This window comes from Pelodiscus sinensis, chromosome 10, assembly GCF_049634645.1.
Source record: "Pelodiscus sinensis isolate JC-2024 chromosome 10, ASM4963464v1, whole genome shotgun sequence".
NCBI classification, from domain to species: domain Eukaryota; kingdom Metazoa; phylum Chordata; order Testudines; family Trionychidae; genus Pelodiscus; species Pelodiscus sinensis.
In genome coordinates, this window is record NC_134720.1 from 15,417,406 (window position 1) to 15,441,960 (window position 24,555).

General features: G+C 46.5%; 1 long non-coding RNA gene across 1 annotated transcript; it reads left to right on the plus strand.

The window, feature by feature from the left end:
* The first annotated feature begins 675 nt into the window (after positions 1-675).
* LOC142830752 (uncharacterized) lies at positions 676-5,309 on the plus strand. Its single transcript, XR_012906208.1, has 2 exons — positions 676-2,452; positions 4,766-5,309. It is a non-coding gene; the product is annotated as an uncharacterized LOC142830752 (long non-coding RNA).
* Positions 5,310-24,555: the final 19,246 nt, after the last annotated feature.

Consider the following 24,555-nt stretch of genomic DNA (forward strand, 5'->3'; position numbering starts at 1 on the left):
CAGGAATAGAGCCTTTGCTTTTAGGACAGGCTTTTCAGAAGCACTTTTTGGCCAAATTCTGCTTCCATTGAAGCCACTGGCAAATTGACTTCAATGGGAGCAAAATTAGGCCATAGCAAAGCACAACTGAAAACTCCCATATTTCATCTTTAGTTCTTTAGTGACTGAAGTCAATACGATTTTAAAAAAAATTATTATAGATGAAGTCAGCTAGTGATTGCTGTGCACAATCATTTCATTACACTGATTTGAAGCTAGTTTTGTATTTTGTCATCTGAAACCTGGATACATATTTTAGTACAAAAAGTGGACATTGTGGGTATGTCTAAACTACATGACTCCGTCGACGGAGCCATGTAGATTTGTTTGTTCGGCAAAGGGAAATGAAGCCACTATTTAAATAATTGCGGCTTCATTTAAATTTAAATGGCTGCCGCGCTGAGCCGACAAACAGCTGATCAGCTGTTTGTCAGCTCAGCGCGCTAGTCTGGATGCTCCCGTGCTGACATGAAAGCCCTTTATCGACCTCCCCAGTAAACCTCATCCTACGAGGCATAACAGGGAGGTCGATAAAGGGCTTTCAGGTCCAGACTAGCGCGCTGAGCCGACAAACAGCTGATCAGCTGTTTGTCGGCTCAGCACGGCAGCCATTTAAATTTAAATGAAGCTGCGATTATTTAAATCACGGCTTCATTTCCCTTTGCCAATCAGCCTAATCTACATGGCTCCATCGATGGAGCCATGTAGTTTAGACACACCCCCATTGGAGAATTTTTCCTCTTGATTCTGTTTGTTAATGCCCTTCCCACTCACAACTGCCAAAAAAAGCACCTAATATAAAACAGAAACTTGGAAATGCAAAAGCAAACAAGCAATAAAAGGGACTTTAGTAATGTGCAACATTCAATTTCAAATCTTCAGCCAGAAGAATCTTACATTAAAAATTCAAATTCTTAACAATGAGCTTGTAAGTCTCCAAAAAACGCACACAGAAATCCAGAAGCACGCATTTCCCTCAAAAATAGTTTTTTCTGGAATATGCATCCTTCTTGGGAAAATCAGAGGCAGATTCATTTAATCATCAGATATTGAAAGTCCGGTAAATATGATTTTGTTTCATCTTCCTCTGGGAATACATTCTGGGCATCCATAGTCTGCACCTACACACATTCAGTATAAATGCAAGGATTTTTTCTTTTCACATCACTATCCAAGGGGGTCATGTCCTGATCCTATTGAGGTTAATGGGAACTTTTCCATTGAGTTCATAGTAGTCAGGATTTACCAAGAAGATTAAGCCCTGATTCCACAAATGAGAAGATAACAGGGCTACTCATTCAAGAAGAGTCATGCATGTGAATGTTTGCACAATCAGCCCCTATATCTTCTCCAGTTATGGTGATGATCCTTTCATCTTCAATGGAAGAAGTGGGTTGTGCCCACAAAAGCTCATGATACCATTTACATGTTTTGTTAGTCTTTAAGGTGCTGCAAGACTACTTGTGTTTTTTTAAGTTTTTCCTGTGGCCAAAGTTATTTGTGCCTGAATGTCAGGCCCATATGTAGGTTTTCTGTAGAACAATTTGCCATGTATTAGGATAAAAGGCTGTGTGTGACTTGTTCTCCAATACAAAGCACTTTGCTTTGAGCATATCCAGTTTCCCAAAATGCACTGATTTTACCCTGGCAAACATTTTCTGGAAATATGAAACAGAATTTCCAGAAATCTACTACAGAATTCTCATAAAGTTTCCCCAGGTGGTGCAAACTGTCCTAGTTGCACATAAGCCAATGGTCTTTTTTGAGAATCGCCTCTAAGAATGATTCAAAATTCACTTCCAGTAAGTTTCACATTCCTTTAATTGCTTCAGTTTCACTATTCCCCTCAGTAGTACCAATTAGTGGGCTGCTGCTCTTTTACTGCTTCCTCATTGTCTCTTGTACTGATAAGAGATTTTTTTTATGTATATTTTTGTATAATTATCTATCCCAAAATATGTCCATCTGTACAATATCCATAAACACAATTGCCCAGTCACAGGCTTTTACAAAGTATATCCACCCCTATCCTCCGCACAGATCTCCTAGGGAGAAAGAAGATGGAAAATAAAAGGTAACTTTAACATTGCCTGCTTCCAACTGATAAAATGTCAGATTGTGAGTTTATACTTGAGGAGTTTCCTTCAAGCTTTTCCATTCAAAAGTGATTCAATTCAAAACTGAGTTTCTCCCTGGTGAACTTAATGGCATTTAATATTGTACTCAGAGAAGCTCCTTGAGCTAATCACTCAATGGTAAGTATACCAGGACAGGGTTTATGTCTTCTCTGTGTTTGCACAATGTGCAGGACAATGGGGCCTTAATCCTGATTTTGCCATGCTGACAAATATTTACTCCTCATCCTGACAACACCAGACTCACAGTGATGAGCAGAACTGCAGTCCTCTTGGTGGCAAGTATTATGCTTTCCCTGCCACATCCAAGCTTCACTTTGGGAATGATTCTATAATCTTGTTTACCTGGTGAGGAATTTTCCCAAACTACAAAGGGGTGCTTCCCTGTGTGTGTAGACAGACACACCATGCTGAGCAGAGCCAGCATGCTAAAAACAGTGCCATAGCCCAGCCAGGGTAGCATGCACAGCAGCTGAAGTGCATAGCCAGGGCAGGCAGATTTATTTTTGGCTGGGAAGAGCACAGGCAGCAGCGTGGGCTTGTCTCTTGTGCTACCCCTGGCTACGTGGCATTTTAGCATGCTAATCTGAGCAGAGCTAGCTCATAGCTAGCTGTGCTAGGAAATCCACTCCCAGCTGCAGCATGGTCATGCCTGCATTGCAGGGCACCTTCAGCACTCACTTCCTTTGTACTCAATCTTCCCTCCCCACATTTTATAGGCATACATCTTTTAAGGTAACTTTTAAGAACTTTTTTCCAAATGCACTTGCTATAATACATGCACACCACAGGCTCTAGCCTGATTGGTGTTTACACATAGATGTGTGCTAGGATTTAACACAGAATCTTCCCATGCAAGCGACTCCACAGAAGGTTCTTGATGATTGTGTAATTGAGTTGATGAGATGACAGAAATGACTATGAGCTTTACTTCACATCCAAATAAGCCCACTCATGAATATAACCAAAGCTACAGACAGAGAAATAAGTGAGGCAAAAGACTCGCTGGGCCACTGGGCAAGGGGCGGGAGATGGGGAGGAAGCCCTGCTCCATGCTCCTGGAAGGGGCGGGGTCTCAGGATGAAAGGCCAGAGATGGGACAGCCAGCCCTCAGCACTGCCTGGACCACAGTGCTCCCCACAGCAATGTCTGGAGCTTGCTATCTGGGGCTCTGCAGTGTGCCACGCAGGGCTCCGGCGGAGATTTAAAGGGCATGGGGCTCTGGCCACTGCAGCTGCCACAGAAGCAGCAACAGCAGCAGCAGCAGCTGGAACACCCGAGCCCCTTTGAATCACCAGGCTCTGACGCAACTTTTCTTCTCCCCTGTTGAGAGCGATAGCTCTCAGGACTACAAGCACATTCACATGCTAAGAGTTATAGGAGACAAAGGCATAAGGAGCCAACCAGTGGAGCATAGGAGAAAATAGGCCAGGACTCAGTTGACACCATTAGAGGAGCCTGACATTCCCACACTTAGGCTATGTCTACACAGCAATGTTATTTCAAAATAACAGCCGTTATTTCGAAATAACTTTCCTAGCGTCTAACAGTCAAACTTCTATTTCAAAATTAATTTGAAATAGTGGAGCGCTTATTTCGAATTTGGTAAACCTCATTCCACGAGGAAAAACACCAAATCTGAAATAGCTAAATCAAAATAAGCATTGTGTAGACACTTATTTCGAAATAGGGGGCCACCAGCCCTTCTCAGGTGCCCTGTTGGCCACTCTGGGCCAAACCAGGAAAACTCTTCTGTTCCCCACCCAGCCCTGGAGCCCTTAAAGGGGTAGACTCTGGCCACAGTGCCTGTGCCAGCAAGAGACTCCCAGCATGAGCCAGCAACCCACTGGCACCCAGCCCTCCACTGCTCCCCAGGAGCAGGCTGGCAGCTCCCAGGGGAGGTGGTGCATGGCGGTTTCCTGCACCACGGGAGGAGAGGGGTTGGCCCCGGGGGAGGTATGCGCCAGCTTCCCCCGCACCGTGGGAGGGGGTGTTGGCCCTGGGAGAGGCACATGCGAGGGTTCTCTGTGCCGTGAGAGGGGGGGTTGGCCCCGGGGGAGGTGGTGTGTGGAGGTTCCCCATGCCACGGGAGGAGAGAGGTCGGTGCCAGGGGAGGCACGTGCCAGCTTCCCCTGCGCCATTGGAGGGGGGGTCACCCCGGGAGAGGCGTGTGCCGGATTCACTCGGGGGGGGTGGAATCCTGGGACGAGGCGGGTGCAGGGGACTCTCCCCCCCCCCACTGGCACCCTGTTCCCTCTCCCCTCTCCCGTCCCCAGCCACAGATCTCCATCCCCAGATCTCCATCCCCAGCCCGCTATCCCCAGCCACAGAACCAAAAACCTCAGTCTATATCTGCCCTTGGGGTTGGGGGGAGGCACCGATTGCATGGTTCACCTAGGGCGCCAGTTGCTAGCAGCTAGTCTAGGGCCGCCCCTGTGGGGTAATAGGACATGCTGAACATGGCCTGCGTGCAAGCACATTGGATCCTATGGTGCGGAGACCTGTCATCTTCGCCGTGCAGAGGAGGGCTGGGCTTCACCCGGTGTCCCCAGGAATAACTGACCACTTCTTTTGTTTCTCCATTGCTGCAGCAACTGCGAGGGCAGAGCACACCACCCCATCCAGGACAGCCTCCTGCACCCGGGTCAGCAGGCTGACCTGTACCAGCAGCAGCACCTGGGGTTCCTGCAAGACCAGCACCGCACCCTCGATCACTGGGTGCATGAAGACCTGCAGCTGCGGCGGGAGAGCTGGCGGGAGCTGTTTGCCCAGGGCCGTGCCATCTCCGACCACCTGCAGACCCTGGTGCAGAGATTGCTGCCTCCTTCCGCTCCAGCCCCAGCTGCCGCCCCAGCTACTGCTCCTCCTCCCACTTCTGCTCTCCTTCCTGCTTCTTCTTCCCCCCCTGCACCTGCCCCACCCTCCATACCCGCTCCCCCCCCGGGAATGCAGTGGCCCCTGCACCCACAGTGCTGGGAGACAGGTGGGCCAGCAAGACCCCCAACCCTGAGCTTCTCCTCCCACTTCCTCCCCTCCCCCTTCCAGCTCCCTCCTCCCAGGTTTCCCCCTCCCCTCTCCCACCCTCATTCCCCCCCACCCGAGCTATGTTCAATAAACAGAGTTTGTTTTTGTCAACACATGTGTTTTATTTAATGGGAAGGAGGTTAGGGAGGGGTCAGTGAAAGGATGTGAGGGTGAAATGAGGCACAAGCCCCCAGTGGAGCACACCAGGAAGACTTTAGTCCTCCTCTGCATGGAAGCTCTCCCGCAGGGCCTCCCGGATACAGACAGCCCCCCCGATGGGCCTCCCATCTGGTAACCATACAGAGCTGCACGTACAGGCCAGCCAAGTGGTCAGCCTCTGCCATCCAGCCCAGCAGGAAAGCCTCCCCCTTCCTCTTGCACAAATTATGTAGCACATAACACGCTGCCACCATGTGCGGAATATTCCGCTCAGAGAGGTCCAGGCGGGTGAGGAGGCATCTAAAACGGGCCTTCAACCGGCTGAATGCCCCCTCCACCATGATGTGGGCCCTGCCAAGCTTGGCATTAAAGGCTTGTCAGGAGGGATTGAGGTGTCCCATGTAGGGCTTCATCAGCCAGGGTTGTAGTGGGTAGGCCGCATCCCCCACCAGGCACACAGGCACGTCCACGTCCCCAACCCTGACATGGTGGTCCGGGAAGAAAGTCCTCGCATACAGCCTTTGGCACACAGAGGAGTTGTGGTAAACCCACGAATGTGGTAATGTCCACGAACTGGCCCCAGTAGTCAGACACAGCCTGCAGGATGACAGAGAAGTATCCCTTCTGGTTGATGTTCAGGGAGGCCTGGCGTTCCGGGGCACGGATAGGGATGTGCATCCCGTCAATTGCCTCCCCCCCCACAGTTGGGGAACCTCAGGGTGCCAAACCTCTTGATCATTGCGTCCACATCAGTGAGGCGGATGACTCTGCAGAGCAGCACTCTGTTGATGTCCTTGACCACCTGCAGAGGGACACACAAAACCACTGAGAGTCACTGGGGTGCCAGGGTGGCTGACAGTGCTCCTTCCCCGCCACTGCCCCGCACCCCCACTCCCAGGAGCAACCCCTCCTGCAATCCTGGCCACTGCGGGCAGTCCATAGTGCAGGTGGGATAGAACAAACCATCCCGTGAAGGGGACTTGCACCTTGTTTCCAAAGTACTTGGGAAAGCTTGTGGGGTACTAGTCGTCTGTGATAAACCTGTTAGTTATACAGAATGAGAAAGATCAATTCATGGCCTAGAATTAATTCATTAGAGCTACTTTGTCTAACTAAACCCCAAGGCCAACACATTAGGACTCTCATGTAAGAAATGTTACTTTTCTATTATAACAAACCCTAACATGCCTATTATTTGTGTTTTCCTACTTGCTTGCAACATGTTGCAATCTACTCAGCATTATAACTAACCAGTAATATACTCTGTAGTGTTCTTAGAAACACACACCCGGGAATAGGGCAACTATGCACAGAGAAAAGGGACCCAGTACAAAGTACACTGTGCAAACTCTCACACACATACAGAAGACTCACAGATCAGGTATAAACAATATACAAATTAAGGGAACAGAATGTGTTAAGACACTGATTACAAAGAAAGCCACCATGGGACACAAAGACAATAACAATACTGCTAAAAAAAGAGAATATGAATGTGTTGCCTGATCATGCCCTTTGGGACTAGAAATAAAGGAGATCATCTCCTCCCCATGAGTAGAGCCCTGCACAGATACAAAATTAGTATCTGCAAAAATGAGCCACAGATATCTGCATCCACATCGGTGTATGTGGATACCCACAGATATCAGGAGGATATTCGCAGATTTGCTGGGCTCTATTCATGAATGAACATCCCTCTCCTTATGTGGAAGACTTAGCCACCTCCCAGGAAGTGTTTGTCTGTTCCGGTAAAGAGCTATTTGTGCATCTTGGGATCCATGTAAGGCGATGGGTCAGGTAGTGGGCAGGCTAATGGAGAAGTTGGGGGTGGTAACTTTCTAGCCAAGCACCTACTGTAAAGGATAAAGCATCTATATTAAAGGAAGAGCCTTGAAGAAGCTATAGACAGGGAAGTCCGTGAAAGTTCATTGCCAGGGATTGGGGCAAAAAACAGAGTGGGGACAGACCTGGTTTGGAGGCAGAGCCTCCACATACAGGGCACCCTGTCCCCTGCAGATCCCTGATGGAGAAGGGAGGATGAGATAGGGTCATAGCTGAAGCCTACACTTCTGCACCAGCCCAAAAGAACTGGGCAGCCACAGAGATGGGAGCATGTGACACTGTCAAAAAAAAACCCCCACCAACCCAAACCATTGTGCCACGTATACATCCTTCTCCTTGATGGTGCTGGGAAGACTCGAGGGGGATTGTGCTCCCTCTCTGCAAGCTGTATCTTTAGCTGTGCATTTCTCCAGTGGAGCCAACACTAAATCCTATGGCCCAAAGATTTTAAAAGCTCTCTAGTCAAATTCTCTGCTGGACTAATTTCATTGAATTTGATGGAGTGGACCCAGCAAAAAGTTTGGATCTTACTTCTGAAGTTAGGACATTTTCCTGATCATCCCTTCCCAGTTAAATGTAAACTGCATCGAAAGTAGGAAACCAGTCAAAACATAAACCATAACAGTCGGTAGAACTAAGTCTGGGAAAACCATTTATTATAAGGACTAAGTAAACAATTCACAATCAGATTTATCTGGTAAATTTAGTTTTTTTCAGGTTGTAGAATATTTATTCAACTAATATTTTTGCAAATTGTATTAACTTTGTGGATTGCTTGTAAATAGCTTTCTGCAAGTACAGGTTGAATCTCTCTAGTCTGGCACCCTTGGGATCTGACTGGTGCCAAACCAGATAATCTGCTGAACTATGGGAGGCCAATATTGTCTAGTAGTGTTACCAACACTTCCACTGCTTACTAGGCAGTTAGAAGACATTTAGGGGTAAATTAGAGGTAAATAACAGAACTGAGAGTCAGGACTGGTAGCTTTAAACAAACTTTATGGGACCATGGGAAACTTGGCCACACCCACGGTAAGTGCACATCCAGCTATTTAAAATCATGGCAGACCACAGATTTTCCTGGACTAGAGCGTGCTGGACTAGAAAGGTTCAACCTGTAGTCAGGTGCTCTGCTTCCATACAACTATCACATAGGCCATATCTTGCAATTTCTGCTTCCTGCTATGGTCAGGGTGATGATTTATCACACATGTGACTGAAATTTCATTTTTTTTTTCAAATCCGGAGATACACAAGTTTAAAACTTGAGGATATATTTGGAGAAATTCAGTATTCTGCAGTATTAACTCAGCTAGGCATACTAGCATCTCATATCCACCTAAAAAAAGCCCCTTAGGGACAGCAGCATTTCTCCTCAATTCAGAAAATGTTTATGAAGCAGAGCTAGCTCTATGGGAGACGAAAGAATGGAGCCAACCAAGTCATTAAGATGCAGAATACTGAAGCATGAAACACAAATACATTATGTGGTGGATATAACTAACGATTGCAGGCATTTTTTCATATTTCATTGATCAAATGACATAGAAATGAACCTAACCGAGTTATAGAGTATATCATGAATTGGAAATGCTGCAGATAGAATAAATAAAACATGTGCTATTCACTTAATTACATTTTTAGTGTTAATAGTGCCAGCTCTTCATAGCTAGAGTTACATTTTTAATAAAGCTGTACTTATTTGAAGCAGTATGGACAAGCATTGAGTGCTTCTGTAGATCACTTCATATATAAACTTGCATAAAATTCCAAGCAACACAAAACCTCAGCTTCTACAGATGGGGTAGAATAGAAAAATGCCAGCAAAAAAAGTTCAGAATGTGAAGTATAGGTTGTGTTTATATACTTATTATTCCATTCCTGTCCTAAACCATTGGGTAGTGTGACTGTGCAATGATAAACAGGTTTCACATGTAATCTCAGTAGAATAGTTAGTCTACGTAGGTCTCAACTGTTCAGGCTGACCCGTTTAATTGGCTGGGAAGGCCCTCTGTGCATGATGATGCTATAGGATGGGCTAGATTGTGGGACTCACTGTACCATTATGCTGTGGCAGTGCACTGACAGGGTGTCATTGGTCTGCTCCTTCTAGGCCCAGTCAACTCTGCCCCTTCTGTCCACTGCACCTTTCAGCAAGGATTAGCTTCTGCTGAGGACTGAAAAGGCTAGAGCCAAGGAATAAGAGATACTCATGCTTCAGCAGTGCCTAGCAGCTACCAAGCAGAGTGGACAGAGAATTACCACAATGAGACTTGGAAACTTCTCATAATCTAGAAAACACTCTGTCAACCTTACTTAGGCTGAATAGTACCTTTCCCAACAAGTAGCTTTAATGAGGTCATTAGTGTCAAAATTGGTAGGTATCCAATTGAGGAAGGAGCAGATGCAGGATGGAGTAGGGGCTGGCTGGTATGGAAACAAGGATGTGCTATAACAAGAGCAAAGGTGGTTTGTTGAAACTACTGGTAATAGGAATGTTCCCAGCACATATGCTGAGTGAGTGGAGAGACTGCTTCCTTTAGGAGCCTATATACCTGCCTTGGGATCAACCTAACTTCCTTGGAATCACTTGGATGGGTAGGGATTGAATGAACTGGCCACAGAGCATGCAATCATCACAAGACCAGCTGGTAACTGCCTCCGATGGCACATCACACTCTCTGGCTAACTCATCAGGTTTAAGTAGGCTTAGATGTAGCGGTAACTGGCTTCAGAGGTATCACAATGAGGACTACTCATGGAGCAAAGGTGGCAGAATCTGGTGCACTCCTGCTCCCTCTGAAGCTAATGGGAATATTATTATTTATAGCCTTAGCAATGAACTAGCACTGTACAAACAACAGAAAGGCAGTCTCTGTCTTGAGGAGGTTAAAAATCTAGCCCTTGGTCACGCTCCCACTGAAGTCAGAAATGTCTCTTTTCAAGTATATTGCATCCAGCAAGTCACTCTAGGAAGGTCTCTCTTTTAGCCTTTTTTAATCTAAAAGTTTGACTGCCTTGTGAACAGTAGTCATCATTTTAAAGCTTTTTGGCTTCATCATGTTTCAGGAGTGCATACTCCCCTAGAACCATTTATGAGGCACAGTTCTCTTGAAAATCCATGTGGACATAGCTGTTGTCAATGGCAAAAGAGGCTCCAACCTAGAAGTGACTAACAGGACAATGGTTTCACTCCAATGGTGAGCTGGCCATGCCAGACTGTACTACATGGCAAGTCTCCACTCTAATCCTCACCTTCTGCACAGCTCCATTCCTGCTCCCTCTGCTGTTGCCTTCACTCCTCCCAGTCTTGCCTAATGATCCTTTACCCTTTCCTCCTGTTTCTTCTCATTTGTATACTCATTTCCGTGCACCAGCCTCTGCTTAGAGCATACTGACCTCCTTAATTTTGAACTCATCCTTATGACAGACCTATGTTATTATATTTAACTCCGCTAGTGTATTCCAGCTGGTGCTTCAGCCTGTGCATCATGGCCAAGATTCTGAAGAATGACCCATTATTTTGGAGATCTCTATGGCTGGGGCACCTATCCAGTATAACTTCAGACAGAGCTGGCAACTCAAATTTTGAAATGCTTCAATTCTTCAGAAAGTGCTGAATACCCACTCTCTGGAAATCAGGGACCTTTAAGGTGCTGTGTTAGGCTTGCAACATTGGAGGGCCCAAAAATCATGAATCCATTTTGAAAATCTTGGCCCATAGATATGATCCAAGGTTGGATTTAGAAAGCCTAAGGGAATTAGGAGCCCAACTCCTTAGTCAGTGGAAGGTTGGCAATCTCTTATGATGGGATTTTCAAAAGGGGCCTATGTCTAACATAAGAGATCACTGTCTTAAAATAGGGAATATGTTTTCTTCTTTTTGTTCAGCACTGTACACATCCCATAATAATGTATTATTAACATTGTTGTCCAAATATTGGTTTTCAAAGTACTGACTATGTATTTGCTTTTTGTAATATGTTTTGCACAGCTGCAGCCAGTGGTGCAGACGTGTGCTGCGTGTTGACTCTGAGTGGTAGGAGACCTTAAAACTCAGAGCAATAAGAAAATCATAATTGCACAGAGTCAGCAACTTGGTTTGAATCTTTCCCCTCTGAGGATTATAAAACCACTTTCATGGCTTGCTGTGGGGGCTGCACCAAGTGATTCAGCCTGTTGAATAAATGGGAAGCACCTTGAAATCCTGGAAAATTACAACCAATAGATTCTTACTGGATATCAGGGAACTGTTGTATTTTTCACAGTGTTGGTGATGGTGGTTGTTGGTGGCAGTTAGTGTAAACAACTTTTGATCAAGGAAAGAAATGTGCATTCCAAATAAATGGAGACACTGAAATGGCAAATAATTTGAGAGAACCATTTATAAACCACCTGAATTATCATCAGGAGACATTGTCCCTGTTAATCCTAAAATGGTTTCCTACATAAAGAGATTCAAAGTGTTATGAAATACTGCAATTAAATGAGTTCATATTTTGTAGCTTTGGTTTCTATCTCTGATTTGCCCAGTGCAGTTAAAACAAATGTTACCAGTGTAACAATGCTCATGACTTATTGACACAAAGCCACTAAGACTTCTTTCTCTAGCAATGATTTTAGTTTCCTTCTTCCTCTTAGTTTTCTTTCCTTCTCTGGGCTGCATTGTGGTTTTGGGATTGGGCAGAGATGCACCGGCCAATGGGAACAGCAGGGGCATTGTGCCTCAGGCATGTATAGAGTTTCTTGGGACAGAAGAATAAGGCACACTACAACTTCCTTTTATTAAACACAGCTTGACTGCTGCTGTGCTAGTTAACACTACAGGCTAGGGCAGGGAAGGAACTATTCAGAGGACACTATTTAAATAGGCAAAGTAAGTGACTGTCCTTTGTCCCCACTTTGATTGCCAACCCTCCAGAGTTGGCTTGGAATCTCCCAGAATCAGCATCCATCTCCCAGTGACTATTGAAAGCAATCCTGGAGACCTTAGTAGAATATGCTAAGAAAATGACTTTACATCACATTGGAAAAAAAGATCTTTCAGTACAGCTTCAAAGAGAGCTGGCAACCCTATGCCACTGGGGATCCCTGAGAGATGTTGTATACAACTGATGCACAGCGCTTCCCAAGCTCTCTCTACTACTCATTATGGATTGCAGGCTAACGCATGATCGAACCCTGAACGAAGAAATACAAATCACCCTGTAGCTCATGTTTGAAAACCCAACTTATAATCACTTTTACTGGGCTATATTCACCTATGCTGCCCTTTCACCCAAAGGACTCAATTTGAGGAAGAAGAGGGGGTGTTACCACATTCCCTTGCTCTGGGGTCTTAGTGGGTAGGCTCAGGGCCAGAGCAGCTTTCACTCACAAACATCACCAAAGCAACATAATCGCTGGAGGCTGTGTAGAGGACACCGTGAACTGGTGCATCCTCTGCGGGTATGGGACATTTCCCTTCACTTTTGAAGCTGTTCTCAGCTGCTTGTAGCCCTTTCTCTGTTTAAGGACGTTCAGGCTGCTTTGCACAGCTGTTACATTGTCCCTGGACAGGATTCTTTCCGGCATAGGTGAAAGACAACAGAAGCCCTCAGGTGAATCTCACTTGGACTCCAGCTGTGGAGGTGCACCCACCCACTTCCACCCTTTGGCTCAAGGAGTTTAATTAAATGCACAAGTCAAAAACTGGTCTTCTTTACTCCCCTTAGCTGGCACAGCAAATGGTACAGCTGTTGCTTGAGCGTACTTGGCCAGATTCGAGCCTGGATATATGCTGGTGAGACCAATGCCCACTGAATTGAGATCTTCAGCTACATCTATATGACGAGTTTTTTCCGGCAGAAAATATGCTAATGAGGGACTCATTAGCATAAGTTGTGACATAATTAGTATATTTTTTGCTGTTTTTTTTTTGTGTGCAAAGGGTTTTGTGCAAAAAGAAGTGTAACCGCTTCCATTTTGTGCAAAACAGGGGTTTTGTGCAAGATCCTTATGCCTATCCTGGAGAGTAGTGTAGATGTATCCTTCATGATGGAACAGGAATAACTAACCTTCTGGAATGTGAGTTTCTTCAGAGGATAGAGGAGGTGGGGGAAAGCATACTTTCAGCAGCTGTGCTTGCTCCCATGCATTAATCAACTGCATGTGCAAGAAGATTGTGATAATTGCTGCTGAGTTTTAGTAAACATTCCATTGTTCACAATGGCCTGCCCTAACAGTGTGGCACACCCACTGTAAGGAATGCTGAGCAGCCCCCAGCCTGGATTCATAGCCAGTTAGAATCTCTTTAGGGAAGACAATTGAAAATACCTGTAAAACTCGGAGATAGTTACTCTATTCCTCCTTCTCAGCAGGTAATAGTCTCCAAATCAGCCATTCACTAGGCAAATTTAAGCAGTGGTAAAGCACATTTTTTATATATTCACGTCGTGTAATTGCACAGTTTCCCACAGGTCAGGGGGCATCTAGTCTAAAGTCCAACCCTGAGCTGGGACGTATAATGTAAAACACAGAAACTTTGTATCTGAGCTCTTGTGTCACAAATGTTTCCTTTGGCTAGATGAGTTCTGAAAAATAAATTAATCCAGAGCAATCCTAGCAAAACTAAACATGCAGTAGAGTGCACTGGAGTTTTCCCTGATGGCTCTTGTTTAGAACTTTCTCTGAGTGTACAAAACTTGGTGAGATTAAAATACAGCAGAAAAATGATTCTGCACTAGAAATAATGATTTGCTAGCCCTGGCTTCTCTGTGATTTTTTCCTTTAAATGACTTTCAGTGTGGCAAAGGGAAGCCATCTTATGCATTCCTAAAACTGAAATACACCCCTGGAGAAGAGAAAAAACAGATTGACAGAGCGAAAAAAGTACCCAGACATGAACTACTTCAAGACAGACCCAAAAGAGAATATAACAGAATTCTTCTTGTCATTACCTACAGTCCACAACTCAAACCCCTCCAACGCATTATACACAATCTGCAACCCATCTTGGAAAATGATCCCTCGCACTCAGAGGCCTTGGGGGAAAAGCCCATTCTCACTTACAGACAACCCCTGACCCGAAACAAATTATTTTCGGTAATCATGCTACACAACTACATCATAAGCATCCAGGAACCCAGCCCTGCAATCAGCCATGGTGCCATCTCTGCCCACATATCTATACAAGCGAATTCATCACTGGAGCCACCAACAAAGGAGTGAGTCAGGGAGCTTGCGAACAGGAGCTGTTAACAGGGAGTTTGGACAGGGAGTTGGGAAGAGGGTGAGATACACTCGCCATTCTTTAACAGCTTTTCACTACATACCTTCCCTTCAGGGAAGCATTGAATAACAAATGAGGAATCTCTCAGAAGGAAGGTGGGTATGGATGGTGATAGCTGTTGTTACCTGCACAGCATGTGCCATGTTTGTCTTCCTCCCAGAAGAAGGAATTTCATCTGCACTAAGTGCAAGCTGGTCACCATTTTGGAAAAAAAAATTAGAGGACTGGAGGCCCAAGTATCGACCCTACATTCCATCAGAGAGGATGAAGACTTCCTTGATAAGAAGCCAGCGTTTAATCCTGCAGCCACAGCAGGCTGAAGAGCTAGTCAGGGCAGTACAGGACAAGGAAGAAAACTGGCAGCATGTAACCTCTAGAAGGAGAAGAAGGCCAACTTAGGTACCCCCTTTCCTGTAGAGGTAAGTAAGCGCTTTCAGGCTCTCTCCACAGTCACTGCAGTGAAGAATGCTTTGGCAGGGACCTCTCAGGGAAGAAATCAGAAGAGAACACCATCTACCAGAAGGCACGGGATGCGCAGTCCTAGAAATGAGGGTTCCACAACCACCACCCCCAAAAGAAAACGGGTGATGGTGGTCAGGGACTCCATCCTAAGAGGGACTGAGTCATCCTGCAGGAGTGTGCGCCATGCCCTGTAAGCGCGCTGCTCCAGGGTCCCAGTCTGGATCCCATTGCCTGCCCAAGCCCGACTATCTCCCACAATCCAGTACAGGGGCCTCTTTAAGGAGGGATCAGTGTCTTTAATGTAGTCACTAGTTCTCCAGATAATACAATAGTCGCCCCTTTCCACATCCTGATTCACGCCAGAGGGATGGGAGGTACGGGGACCCAGGCCCGCCCACTCCTCCAGGTCCTGACCCAGGGCCCTAAGGGAGGGGAGATCGTTCTCTCTCTTCTACCTACAGTCAACGGGGACACTGCCCAAAATGCCCAAAATGCGTCGCCCTGGCCATACGGGGCACACAGCAGAATGTCACACTCCCTCCCTCCCTCCCCTTAAGTGAGGATGGGGCCAGCTCGCCGTGGCTGCTCACCTTGGCAGTGCATGCACGGACACCCTGCAGCAGCGCCGTCACCCCTGTCTCCTTTGGCATGATCTCCGCCCCCGGCACACGGAGCCTGGCGGCTCCACCACAAGCAGTGCCTGCACCAGTGCCCTGGAGGCACGCCACCATCCGGGCCTCCTCCTGTATGGCCCTTGCCCCAGGAGTGAAAAGCCTGCTGGCTCCGTCACACATCCATCGTGAAACGGAGGAGTAACGGTAGTTCGGACTACGAAGCCTAGTCCAAACTACCTAGTCCGTGCCGCATGTAGCCGTGCAGCACGGAGTCCGCACTAGCGGACATTTAAAAATGGCGGCGCCCGGCTTTATGCAAATGAAGCCCGGGAAATTCAAATCCCGGGCTTCATTTGCAACTCTGGTTGCCTACATTACCACCCTAGTTCGAACTAGGGTGGTAGTGTAGACATACCCCCTGATATCTGTTAGGAGACCAATACAGCAGTACCCAGACAATCCAGGAAGTTTTTGGAAAATGTTGGGAGTAACTTCTTGGTACAAGTGCTGAAGTAGAGGTGGGTGACCACCTGGGAAGCAGTGATCATGAGATGGGAGATTTCAGGATCCTGACCAAAGGAAGAAAGGAGACTAGCAAAATACACACCCTCAACTTCAGAAGAGCAGACTTTGACTCCCTCAGAGAAATGATGGTCAGGATCACCTGGGATGCTTACATGAAGGGGTAAGGAGTCCAGGAGAACTGGCAGTATTTTAAAGAAGCCTTATTAAAGGCACAGGAAGAAACCATCCCAATGTGCAGCAAGAAAAGCAAATATGGTAGGCGATCAGATTGGCTAACCGGGGACATCCTTAGTGAGCTTAAACACAAAAAGGAAGCTTACAAGAAGTGGAAACTTAGACTGATGACTAGGGAGGAGTAAAAATATATTGCTCGAAAATTCAGGGGAGTTATCGGGAAGGTGAAAGCACAACTGGAATTGCAGCTGGCAAGGGATGTGAAGGATAACAAGAAAGGTTTCTACAGGCATGTTAGCAATAAGAGGGTGATCAGAGAGGGTGTGGGGCTCTTACTGGATGAGGGAGGTAACCTAGTGACAGATGATGTGGGAAAAGCTGAAGTACTCAATGCTTTCTTTGCCTCGGTCTTCATGGAAAAGGTCATCTCCCAGACAAATGAAATAGGCAACGCAGTATGGGAAGGAGGTGGACAGACCTTGGTGGGGAACAAACAAGTTAGGACCTATTTAGAAAAGCTAAACATACACAAATCCATGGGCCCTGATTTAATGCATCCAAGGGTACTGAGGGAGTTGGTAAATGTCATTGCGGAGCCTTTGGCCATTATCTTTGAAAACTCGTGGAGATCGGGAGAGATCCTGGATGATTGGAAAAAGGCAAATGTAGTGGCCATCTTTAAAAAAGGGAAGAAGGACAATCCAGGGAACTACAGACACATCAGCCTCACCCCAGTCCCTGGAAAAATCATGGAGAGGATCCTCTAGGAATCCATTTTGAAGCACTTGGAAGAGGGGAAAGTGATCAGGAATAGTCAACATGGATTCATGAAGGGCAAGTCATGCCTGGCCAATCTGATTAGCTTCTATGATAAGGTAGCTGGCTCTGTGGATATGGGAAAGTCGGTGGATGTGATATACCTTGACTTTAGCAAAGCTTTTGATACGGTCTCCCAGAATATTCTTGTCAGCAAGTTAAGGGAATATGATTTGGATAAATGGACTGAAAGATGGATAGAAAGCTGGCTAGACTGTCAGGCCCAACAGGTAGTGATCAATGGTTCCGTGTCAGGTTGGTGGTCCGTTTCTAGTGGAGTGGCCCAAAGATCAGTTCTTGGACCTGTTTTGTTCAACATCTTTATTAATGACCTGGATGAGGGGATGGATTGCACCCTTAGCAAGTTTACAGATGACACTAAGCTAGGGGGAGAGGTAAATATACTGGAAGGCAGTGATAGGGTCCAGAGTGACCTGGACAGATTAGAGGATTGGGCCAAAAGAAATCTGATGAGGTTCAACAAGAACAAGTGCAGAATCCTGCACTTGGGACGGAAGAATCCCAAGCATTGTTACAGGCTGGGGACTGAATAGCTAAGTAGCAGTTCTGCAGAAAAGGACCTGGGGATTACAGTGAGCGAGAAGCTGGATATGAGTCAACAGTGTGCCCTTGTAGCCAAGAAGGCTAACGGCATATTAGGGTGCATTAGGAGGAGCATTGCCAGCAGATCCAGAGAAGTGATTATTCCCCTTTAGGGTATGTCTACACGACCACCCTAGTTTGAACTAGGGTGGTCATGTAGTCAACCGGAGTTGCAAATGAAGCCCGGGATTTGAATTTGAATTTGCATGTTGCATGTTGCATGTCGCGGCTACACACGGCACGAACTAGGTAGTTCGGACTAGGCTTCCTATTCCAAACTACCGTTACTCCTCGTGGACACGGAGTCCGAACTAGCGGATATTTAAAAATGGCGGCGCCCGGCAACATGCAAATGAAGCCCGGGAAATTCAAATCCCAGGCTTCATTTGCAACTCCGGTTGACTACATGACCACCCTAGTTCGAACTAGGGTGGTAGTGTAGACATACCCCTATTCGGCTCTGGTGAGGCCACATCTGGAGTATTGTATCCAGTTCTGGGCCCCCCACTATAGAAAGGATGTGGATGCATAGGAGAGGGTACAGCAGAGGGCGACCAAAATGATTAGGGGGCTGGAGCACATGACCTAAGAGGAGAGACTGAAGGATTTGGTCTTGTTTAGTCTGCAGAAGAGAAGAGGGAGGGGGGATTTGATAACAGCCTTCAACTTCCTGAAGGGAGGTTCCAAAGAGGATGGAGAAAGGCTGTTCACACTAGTAATGGATGGCAGAACAAGGAGCAATGGTCTCAAGTTACAGTGGGGGAGGTCCAGGTTGGATACTAGGAAAAACTATTTCTCTAGGGCTATGTCTAGACTGCAGGCTTCTTTCGAAAGAGGCTCTTTCGAAAGCATCTTTCGAAAGAGCCTCTTTTGAAAGATCGCGTCTAGACTGCAGGCGGATCTTTCGATAGAGGAAATCCGCTTTTTCGAAAGAGAGCACCCAGCGTGTCTGGATGCTCTCTTTTGAAGACGGCCTCTTTACATTGTAGAACACCTTCTTTCGAAAGAGGAACTTTCGAAAGAAGGCGTTCTTCCTCGTGAAACGAGGTTTACCGCCATCGAAAGAAAAGCCGTGTTCTTTCGAAATAATTTCGAAAGAACGCGGCTTGAGTCTGGACGCAGGGGAAGTTTTTTCGGGAAAAGGCTACTTTTCCCGAAAAAACCCCTGAGTCTGGACACGGCCTAGGAGGGTGGTGAAGCACTGGAATGGGTTACCTGGGGAGGTGGTTGAATCTGCATCCCTAGAGGTGTTTATGTCTCGGCTTGACAAAGCCCTGCCTGGGTTGATTTAGTTGGGATTGGTCCTGCCTTGGGCAGGTGGGCTGGACTTGATGACCTTCTGAGTTCTCTTCCAGCTCTATGATTCTATGATTCTAACAAATCAAAGACTCATTTAATTGCACATCCAGTAATTTGATCTATGCCATCAAATGCCAGCAATGCCACACTGCTATATATATATTGGACAAACTGGACAGTCCCTACGGGACTGAATCAATGGACACAAATCAGATATATGTAAAGGGAACGTACAGAAACCTGTTGGAGAACACTTCAATCTACTTAATCACTCTTTAAAAGATCGCCAGGTGGCTATATTATCACAAACCAATTCTACAAGCCAAATACATAGAGAGGCGTTGGAATTACAATTCATCCACAAATTCAATTCTCACACGGATGGCTTCAATCAAGATAACGGATGGCTGGGACATTATCAGCCTAATATTTAATGAAGGTTTCCAGCCACTCTTTGTCTGTGTAAATTCTTGCATTAGTACCCTTTCTCTCTAATTGCTATCCTATGATCCTTATCTGCTCCTTTTAACTACCCAATCTTTAGATACTTATGGATTACCAGCTCTGCCTTCTTGTTTTTCCCTTTGATATTTTCATACCTTCTGCTCCTTGTTTCCTGCCCCCTTCCCTTTTTTTCATTCCCCCAATTTCCTTTCTCCCCTATTTATTTTGGGCCTGCACATCCTAAACCCAAAACTCGGGCCATCTGAAGAAGTGGGCTGTGCCCACGGAAGCTCGTGATACCATCTACATATTTTGTTAGTCTATAAAGTGCTACCAGACCATTTGTTGTTTTTTAAGTTTATCCAGACTAATTCGGCTACCCGGAAGCATCTTATGGTATGTGATAGATGGTTGATAAACATGCCATGTTTAGAGTGCAATGGGAGTTTCCTTAGGATTTTCACCCCCCTCTCTAACCAGAGCTAGCAACAGACTTCACTGGGCCCTGGGCAATGTGTGTGTGTGGGGGGCGAGAGGGGGGAGGCTCAGCTCTGGAGCCTTCAGAAAGGGCGAGGGCCTCAAGTAGAAGGGGTGTGATTAGGGGCTAACCTCCCCAGCCAGCCCTCAGTGCCGCCCAGACCATATCACACAGGGACTTAAAAGGCCTGGGACCTTGGCCACAGCTGCTGCAGCATTAGCAATAGTGGTAGCCTTCAGCTGTGGGCCCTTTTAAAAATCGCTGGTCCCTGAGGCAACTGCCCCATTTGCTCGGCTCCTATCATCAGGGTCCTGTCTCTTGCTCAAAGTCCCACAATTAGCATTACAAAATACCAAGGAGGGGAGGTCAAAGGTTCTATTTTCTATTCATAACTGACCACTTTACCTATGCATACCAGTTTATGTACTGCCTCAGAAATAGAGCATTTCATAATTTCTAAAATGCCACACCAGAGAGAGACATCCAAGTCAAAATCTCAGGTGGGATCATTGAGAGTCTCAAATTAGAAAAATAGTTACCAAACCTTATGTCTACCATGAAATGAGGAAAAAACAAACCCAAACTTTGAGGAAAAAAAAACCCAAAAAACAAACCCAAAATTTGAGGAAAGAATACTCTTGGGCTACGTCTAGACTGGCCCCTTCTTCGGAAGAGGCATGCAAAGCAGGCAAGTCAGAATAGGGAAATGTGCGGGGGATTTAAATATCCCCCGTGGGATTTAAATAAACATGGCCGCCGCTTTTTTTCCGGCTTGGGGAAAAGCTGGAAAAGAGCATCTAGACTGGCGCGATCCTCCGGAATAAAGCCTTTTTCCGGAGGATCTCTTATTCCTACTTGCAAGTAGGAATAGGAGATCCTCCAGAAAAGGGCTTTATTCCGGAGGATCGCGCCAGTCTAGACGCTCTTTTCCAGCTTTTCCCCAAGCCGGAAAAAAAGCGGCGGCCATGTTTATTTAAATCCCACGGGGGATATTTAAATCCCCCGTGGATTTCCCTATTCTGACTTGCCTGCTTTGCATGCCTCTTCCGGAGAAGGGGCCAGTGTAGACATAGCCCAAGAGGTCTGATCCAATAATAGGGCAAGATCCAGAGAAAAATGCCCATTCAAAGTAGTATCTCCAGCAGAGTGGACAGAGAAGGAAGTAAAAGCAGCAAAGTTAGGGAGGAAAGGGATCCTGTTGGGATCTGCCAGAAGTATAGTGAGAGCCTGGAGACCACAATGAAGAGGGTTTATTTGCAATGAGCATTGTCTTCATAAGGGGTCTGCTGGTGGGCTGCTTCCAGTCGAGTGGTACCTCATGCTCTCATGTGTGTTGTACGTCCACGTTTAAAATGTGGTTAGTTCTTGATAAGCTACCTGTACCTCTTGCTGTTGCCCAGATTTACCAACTTTAAGCTGTAAACCTCCAGTCTGAGGGCCATCCTGGTAAAGTTTGCACTATAGTGTTTAGTTTTAGGTTAGGCCATCAGTAACAAAAAGCATGTGTGCACGGCAGGGCAATTTAATGCACGTTTGTTATCCCATGGTAAAATCCTACTGGAGACCAAGTACCTGTAGTTTTTCACCTCAGGTTTATTAAAAGATGAATAATGGTACTAGACTAAGGCTCAGAAGACCTGAGGCAGGTTTATTTTTTCCAGCTATGCTGCAGTATTCTTGTTGGACCTTAGGCAAGGCAGGTCTCATATTCTGTGTACCTCAGTTTCCTCACCCTAGAAGTGGTAATGCTTAGCTACTTCACACACTGAATTCCTTGGATGAGCATTCTCTACAAGTACAAAATAGTTTTACTTTAAGGTCATGGATATTGAAGTTAATCAGCCTCTGTGCACCATGCCTTACAAAAGAGATGAATGTATACCTTGAGTTTATCAGGACCCTGAGAATTAGAGTTGTTCTCATTCTTGTGGCTGGATAATTGCTGCACTGTATTATATCTGTTTGCTAAGTCATAACCACATTTTATTCCTCTATTCTGTTCTTTGTACTGCAATGTTTGTTCGTTGCACATTGGCGTGATAGCTGAGACTATATTGTTTGATTTAAGCATCTGCTGCTATTCAGAACACAGTGACGGAACAACACATGGCTGACATTGTTCCTCCTACAGGTACTCCTACTCCCTAGGAACCCAGCCATGCATGTGTAAGATAAGGAAAGAACACAAGAGACAGCCCACTGAGGAAAGTTCTATACGTGAGAGGCTGAAACCCAGCAAATGCAAAACAGAAGAAAGGTTATAAAGAAGCCAGAGTGCTGAGTGTGTGTTCTAGGCCTTGCCAGCAGGATTTTGCAAGACAAAGGGGTTATTTTCACCAAATTAAACTTGCAAATTTCATACCTTGCAGTCCTGACATTGTAATTCAAACACTAACATTGAAAGTTAATGATTTACCACTTCTCACTACCTACACACACTGGGACCAGAGATTTGTGAGCAATTAATTGATAACATAGTACAATCTGAGCGAACAATAAGCACTAATTCTCACAAAGCTACCAATCGGTATTGCACACCAAGCTGCATATAAGTACTTCAAAGAATTGAACGTTTCCCCTCCACCAGTCCACTGCACATGATACTTTTACATCTAAATTTAGCTCAATCAATGAAATGTATACCAGATCCAGTCAGTAATACTCCACTGATTACTTCCACATCAAACTATTATTATTTGTAAGAATTTGGAGATATTCAGACCCTGTTTAAATTTGAAGTATAAATAGTAGGTAGTAAAAAGAATTATATTCCATGACAGATTGTTTAGACCCAAAATTTGTCCTAAAAGAAAATTATTATAAATGAGTGAAGAAAATCCTCCGTGGTCTAGATGTTTAAAAACAAACAAATAGGTTTCTCTCTCAATAAGGATTTTTTTGTAAGCCAAGGGGCCCTTTGTTTGGCCCCTGTGCTTCATAAACTGAAAAATACTATGTTTGCATTCCTCTTCATGTCATCATCAAAGATGTTAATGGACACACTAGTGAGCAAAATGGAACTAAAGACCTTGCAGCACTGCATGCAGCTGCACTTCTGTAAGGTCTCTCATGTAACTGCTCATAAGTAAACCACCCAATGAGTAGGGCTAACTAGATGGGAGATCATCTCCTGTGAACATGGCTTTATACTCACTGGCACTTTTGTCAGTGTAACTTATGTTGGTCAGGGAGATGTTTTTTTCACACGCTGAGCCAACAGAACTTTTACCAACAGAAGTATTAGTGCAGAAGTAGCCTATTGTGCTTAACTAGCAGCAATAGATGATGGTCCGGGGGTAGGGTACCAGCTTGGGACTTAGAAGATATGGTCAACTCAATGGTCTGCCAGAAACCTGCTGTGTGTCCTGGGCATGCCACCTAGACCCAGATCCTCAAATGCACTGAGGTACCCAACTCCCAGCAAAGCACTTATGCATCTCTGAGGATCATCATATGCACCTTAGGGGGTGTCAACACAGGAAAAAAAATAAATTCCACGAGGCCAGTAGGGTTGCCAGATGGTCTCCCAAAAAATACTGGACACGCAGTATTTTTTGGTCAAGAAACAAATAAACAAAAGGAACGTGGGATAATAAGCCCCCCATTCTGGGGCGCTGTCATGGTCCGCGCTTCCCCTCAGCACTCAGTGCGTCATCATTGGGGGTGCGGTGGCCATTCCGGTCGCACCTTGCTTTCGGGTCACCTGCCTCCATCCCTTTCTCCGGGTATCGGCCTAGGACGTCCCTTTGGTCCTTTGCCTTCCACTATTCCGGTTCAGTAAGTTGAGGACCGACCCAGGACCCTAAGGGCAGGGACACGCTTCCCTGCCCAGTTGGTGGGGCGAACCGTAACTCACCAACCTTCGAGCGACCTCCTGGCTCCGCCACTAGGTCCTGGGTCACTTCCTCTCCTTCGTTGGGTTTGGCCTCACTGCCCACCCCTCGGCCACACTGCATCACCTCTGATGGCCCCGGCTCCTCCACCGGGCGCCGCGGTCCCTATGCAGTGCGGCCACGAGTCCCCTGCTGTCGGCTCTTCCCGTCTCTCCTCTTCTCCCCTCCCTCTCTCCCCCCCCCCCCCGGCTCCCTCGGTCTCCCTGTCTGCTTGCCTTCCAGTTTCCTGATTCCGCAGGACAGCCCCGGGGCAGGCAGCGCAGGCCTGTTGCACCGCCATCTCTTCCCCGCATAGAGCCGCCACGGGGCCAGCTGTAGTAAGAGGTTCGGGGGCCGCAGAGGTAGCTGTCACTGGCGGGCTCCAGAGCCCCGTCACAGGTGTCCAGAGCGGTGATCACATGGCCAAAATCAGCGCTAGGAGCCTGTGATTGTGCAGAAGCCTGGTGGGGGTGGAGGGAGTGGCTGGGACTCCCAGCCACTCCCCCCACCCCAGGTAGGCTTCTGAAGTGACCAGAGCGGCGATCACAGATCTGCCTCCCAGCTGGGACTCCCAGGCTGGGGGAGGCAGGGCTGCTATCGGTGCTGGGAGCCTGTGATTGTGCGGGAGCCTGGCGGGGCAGCCCCTGCAAGGCTTCTGCACAATCACAGGCTCCTAGCGCCGATCGTGGCCCCGCCTTCCTGCGGCTCCCCCTGCCCACGCCAGGCTTCTGTCCGGTGCACAGCTGGAAAAATCAGATAATACCGGACATTGCACGTGTCCAGTATTCTCTGGGGTTTT